A 6,284-nucleotide genomic window follows, 5' to 3' on the forward strand; every position below is an offset into this window, starting at 1 on the left:
TGAAGCATGCTCAGTTCAAAGGTCTAAATATACAAAGGTTCATCCTCCGTGTACCATGAATACCACAGCAGATTTCATGTTGATCTGGAGTCATTCAGCAGTTGTAAAGTTATCTTGCTGTGAGACAAAATGTTGGATGGGTGGAGCAACCAGTCGACTGGCATTTAAATAAAGAAGTTTGCCAAGTTAACATTGGCCTCTCTTAGTGTCTGCTATGAATATTTGATTGTTTTATATTCATTATCATCATTAACTCAATCAATGTTTTTGAGGAACGCTTGTCATTTGTATCCTATAAGTCTCTTATTGCTCAGCAGCCAAGCAAGGAGTGTGTGAGAAAAGTTATCACAAACAGTAGTCTCTGTTGTTCCAGGCAATTACCTCATGTAGTGAGGTGTTGGTTGGAACCAGTGGCTGTCTGCACAGACAAGGTGGCCATTATGCTGAGAGAACTGTGCTCCATGGGCAGTTCTTTCACTGGCCATCAGTTATAAAGCTGGCTTTTCATGCTAATGAAAACATGAGGTCCATATCTGCTGGGACGATTGAGCAACAAGTGACTAGCTTGCAGTGAGTGAAAGAAAAGGAGGCCACTGCAATGTTACTGTGTGATGAGAGCCATTTTCTCAAAGTCAGCACAGTTTCTGTAGTTGACTAATATGATAGAAGAGAATTACACAGAGCGAGGTCCACGCTTGGTGTAGTTTTGAAACTGAACAGCTGTCTGGAACTCCCAAGTGTCATGTGTTTTACACTTGCATGAATATTTGTTTGCTCAGGTTGTATGCTCAAGCAGATATTTGCATTGAGGTAAGCGGGCAACAGAGAGTGAAGGAGAGAAGTGTAAGGCAGCCTGAGGCAGAACGAGAGAAAAAGAGTGGTATTAAAAGTGGAATTACTGGATGCAAGCGGCTTCCTGGGAATGAAAAACACATTTAGTTCTTCTCTGCATAATGCTAGAAGTGTTTTCTTCTAGGAAATGCAGCCAGAAAGTGAGAGAGTCCAAGACCTGCCCCACACCAAATCTGCAGGCAGTCATAAAGTTATAAAGTTATAAAGCCACTAAGACATTTAGCCAATTCATCTATCAGGTTTGTTTCTGAGCCTTATTTTAAATAAACCAAATCAAATGTATTTATTTATATAGCCCAATATCACAAATTATACATTTGTCTCAGTGTGCTTTACAGACTGTACAGGATACGACACCCTCAGTCCTTAGACCCTCGCATCGCACAAGGAAAAACTACCTAAAAGAAACCCCACAATTAAAGGGGGAAACATTGAGGGAACCTCAGGGAGAGGAACTGGGGTCCCAGGACGGACAGACGTGCAATAGATGTCGTGTGTACAGGATAAACAACATAGTACAAATACAACATTTGACAGAAATTATTTTGTGTTGGAAAAGAGAAAGTATGGATGAATCCAGAATAATGTCAAAAAGGTTTCCCGGTGTCCAGCAGGACCAGGGTAGCAGGCGCAGCCACGATTCATGATCCTGACGTAAACTTTATCAGTGGCAACCTGCCACATGAGAGACAGAAACTCCGGGGATGATGCCCTGGATGCTGAGTTAGTAACACACATTTACATAAATGCATACAGATAGATAGGGAGAAGAAGAGAGAGGGAGGGGAGGAGAGAGGAAGAGAAGGAGGAGTACAGGGAGGTCCCCCCCAGCAGTCTAAGCCTATAGCAACCTGAGCCAGCCCTAACTATAAGCTTTATCAAAAAGGAAAGTCTTTAGCCTACTCTTAAATGTGGAGAGTGTGTCTGCCTCCCGAACACAAACTGGAAGCTGGTTCTACTGGAGAGGAGCTTGATAGCTGAAGGCTCTGGCTCCCATTGTAGTCTTAGAGACTCTAGGAACTACAAGTAACCCTGCAGTCTGGGAGCGCAATGCTCTAGTTGGTTTATAAGGTACTATGAGATCTTTAAGATATGCTGGGGCCTGACCATTAATTGCTTTGTCAGGAGAAGGATTTTGAATTATATTCTGTATTTTACCGGGAGCCAGTGCAGAGCAGCTAATACAGGAGTAATATGATCCCGTTTCTTTGTTCTTGTCAATACACGTGCCGCTGCATTTTGGATCAACTGAAGAGTCTTAAGCGACTTTTTGGGACAACCTGATAACAATGAGTTGCAGTAATCCAGCCTTGAAGTAACAAATGCATGGACTAGTTTTTCTGCATCATTTTGAGACAGGATGTGTCTTAGTTTTGTAATGTTACGTAGATGAAAGAAGGCAGTCCGTTGAGATTTGTTTTATGTGGGAGTTAAAAGACAGATCCTGATCAAAGATAACGCCAAGATTCCTTACAGTGGTGCTGGAGGCCAAATTAATGCCATCCAGAGTTACTATGTCATTATAAAATGCGTTTCGGAGGCGTTTAGGGCCAAGTATAATAACTTCAGTTTTGTCCGTGTTTAACATCAAGAAGTTGCTAGACATCCAAGTTTTTATGTCCTTAAGACTTGCTTGAAGTTTAGCCAATTGATTGTTTTCGTCTGGTTTAATTGATAGATATAATTAGGTATCATCCGCATAACAATGAAAGTTTATAGAGTGGTTCCTTATAATATTTCCCAAAGGAAGCATATATAAGGTGAATAGAATCGGTACAGAGCCAGAACCCTGCGGAACTCCAAGACTGACTTTGGCTGTCAGGGAGAATTTATCGTTAACACATACAAATTGAGATCACTCAGATAAATAGGACTTGAACCAGTTTAGTGCGGTTCCTTTTATGCCAACACAATGTTCCAGTCTCTTTAGTAGAATGTCATGATCAACAGTGTCGAAAGCAGCACTGAGGTCTAACAAGACAAGAACAGAGACAAGTCCTTTGTCTGATGCCAATAGAAGGTCATTGGTAACTTTCACCAGTGCCGTCTCTGTGCTATGATGAACTCTAAATCCAGATTGAAAAACCTCAAATAAACTATTATTATGTAAAAAGTCACACAAGTGTTTTGCGACTGCTTTCTCAAGGATTTTAGCGAGAAAGGGTAAGGTTAGATATCGGCCTATAGTTGGCTAAAACCTCTGGATCAAGACTAGGCTTTTTAAGAAGTGGTTTTATTACAGCTACTTTAAAGAATTTTGGTACGTAGCCAGATAATAGAGACAGGTTGATCATATTTAATAACGAGGTGTTAATTAAGGGTAACACTTCTTTAAACAGTTTAGTTGGAATCGGGTCTAAAAGACAGGTTGATGGCTTAGACGATGAGATTGTTGAAGTTAGTTGGTTAAGGTTGATTGGAGTAAAACAGTCTAGATATATTTCAGGAGTTACAGATGTTTTTGAAGTTGAAGTTAAGTCATTACCAATTGAGGTCAGGAGGAGATTAATTTTGTCTCTAACAATTATAATTTTATCGTTAAAGAAACTCATGAAGTCGTCACTGACTGAGAGATATAGGAACAGAAGGCTCTGTAGAGCTGTGACTCTCTGTCAGCCTGGCTACAGTGCTGAAAAGAAACCTGGGGTTGTTCTTATGTTCTTCTATTAAGGAAGAGTAATAAGCTGCTCTGGCATTACGGAGAGCCTTCTTATACGTTTTAAGATGATCTAACCAGACTAAACGAGATTCTTCCAATTTAGTGGAACGCCATTTACTTTCAAGATTTCTCGACTTTTGTTTTAGTTTGTGGATTTGTAAATTAAGTCATGGAGCTTTCTTTTTCTGTTTTATGATCTTCTTTAGAGGAGCGACAGAGTCGAGTGTTATTCGCAAGATCGCCAAGCTTTAATTGGTGGCAGTGGGCTAAATAAAGGGGTGATAGATATGATTATGCAGTCGATACAGATATTTCATAAAAACACTAAAAACAAGCAGGGCTATTACATATAACCCACTAAAACACTGAAAGTGTCTGCTCTATTAGCCTACAAATAATAGATAATAATAATTGATAAAGGATGCAAATATAGACCAGAAACAAGATATTTAAACTTGCTCGGCCGACACTGACTCACTGCGGAGTTGCCCGTTCTGGCGGTCTATCAGCATGTGAATGTGCTCTTGGACGGGTAGATACATGGTGGGCTAGTATAGAAATAAATAAACTTAAGGTAATTAAAAATGTTTTTATCATAAGCATGCTTATGAATATGGACATTTGCTTATTTATATCGCTAAATTGGAGGATACTACGACCAACCTGGCACTTCATACTCACATTAGCTTGGCTCCGGTCGACTCGTTTCACCATTTCATGCTAGTTAGCGCGTCTTTCTACAGGCGTCAAATGGATTGATTTCTTATTAAAAAGTTGCACACCAGTTAGACAGAAACAAAGTGTGACAAACGAGGAAAATTAAGATTTGTCTTTGGAGCATCAAACCACAACGGAGTCGAGAGGAAGATGCTGGAGATGTGGTTTGTGGACAGACAACAGCTGCTCCGTTAAAAAAGAAAGGCACGAGCCATACAAGACGAGCATAGGACATTTCAAGACAAGTGGACAGGAATGTGTATTTGTCCTCCACGAGTCGAACCCTTCGTGCTTAATATGCAAACAAACCCGCTCTGGTTTCAAGAGAAGTCATTTGGAGCTGCATTTATAAACTATGCATCCAAAATTCAATGAAACAACGCACCTGGAAGAGAAATTAGTAAATAAAATAGAGCAGCTTTCTTCTGTTTCTGGACAACAAAGGCTCATATACAGGACAACTAACACCGCTGAACGATTAACTGAGGCAACTTTTGAGATCGCATGGATTTTGACTCGGGCAAAAAAACCTTCTCAGACTCAGATTGTGAAACACTGCTTTGTGGCTTCAGCAGAAATATTGTTTGCAGAGTTTGACAACATCATCCCAGTATTAAGCTAATCCTGCTTTTATTGAATGCGTTGGTTGGCTGCATTGCATTGTATTGTATGTTCTGGGTGAGATGACAGATTAATAAGCAGACGTGCTTTTTATGACTGGATGTAGCTTTTCATACTTTGAGGTAAAAGTGGCTCTCCTATTGACTTTGTCCTATCAATGTGGCTCTCACGTAAAAAATAGTGAAGACCACTGATTTAGACTGACATATTCTTCATGTCTCAGCCAGGTTTCAGTGAGACAAAATAAATCAATCTTATTATCTGATATTAAATCATTTACCAATCCAGCTTTCGTTGATAAAGATCTGATGTTTAAGAGCCCACATTTAATTTTTCGATTTAGTTGCACTTTTGCAGCGGTGGTGTTTATTTTAATTAGGTTTTCATGTATAACTCCTCTTCTGTTAACCATAGACTTGATTAGTTTCAGTGGTCGTGGGGCAGACACAGTCACTATGGGGATTTGAGTGGATGACTGCCCGGAAAGAAGCACAGAGAAGTGTGTAAGACTGCAAACACTTGTGACCTTTGACTATACATTCATAGTTAGATAGGGTGGATTTATTTACCACCTTACCATCCCCCTTACATCCCTGGACTCCTAATCCTGTAGGTAGGGCCGGGTTTACTCCACAGGAACAAAGACAGGTTGTTCGCCCAGAGGTACTCCTGCTCCATCGGGGTACCAGGCATCGTCCCCACAGGAACTGGCCAGGGCTGATGACAGTCTGTATTTGGATACATGCTGAGAGGCCCTTGATTGGGTCTAACAACTGTGAAGGTAGAGCTTTGTGCACTCCAAGAACACACTCTGTATACTGCCAAATATAATGGCCTCCCCATTGAAATGCATACAACTAGCTATGTATATTTTAAAGAAAGAACAACTATCCTTTTCATTGCCTGTTCACTGTTTGGAGGGTCATACCACAGTTCTCCCATAGGCTTCATTACATGCCATGCTGCAGATGTCAGTACAAAATTAAATGGTATTTATCCAGTGCATGGATTGCCAGCTGTTTGTGAAAAAGGATCAATAGTTCCTAATCAATTAGTTTGAACAGAGGGGTGTGAGAAGAGGAAGAGTTGGGGGGCGAGAAGAAGGAAGTTTATCACCACGTTGTGCGGATGATATGAGTGTTTGAAACACACTGAGCATGGAGATGAAGACCAGGTTGCTGTAGTGCTTTGAGAGGTTTCTTTTCATGTTCTTCGGAAGGTAAGGGCAGATTGGACGATATCTACTGTCCAGAGCCATCAGCCTGCCAACTGGCTGGAGTTCACTGGGCGTTTGGCCAATGATTTCATCTTTGCATAATAAACAATCTTGGGACCAGTGAGCCTAATGTAATTACCTCGAGTGGGGAAGGTTGTTCTTGATGTCTTGTGTTTTTTAAGCCAAAAACACTACAAAACAAATCCCAAATTAAATGAG

The sequence above is a fragment of the Cottoperca gobio genome, chromosome 9 (genome assembly GCF_900634415.1).
Source record: "Cottoperca gobio chromosome 9, fCotGob3.1, whole genome shotgun sequence".
Classification (NCBI taxonomy): Eukaryota; Metazoa; Chordata; class Actinopteri; order Perciformes; family Bovichtidae; genus Cottoperca; species Cottoperca gobio.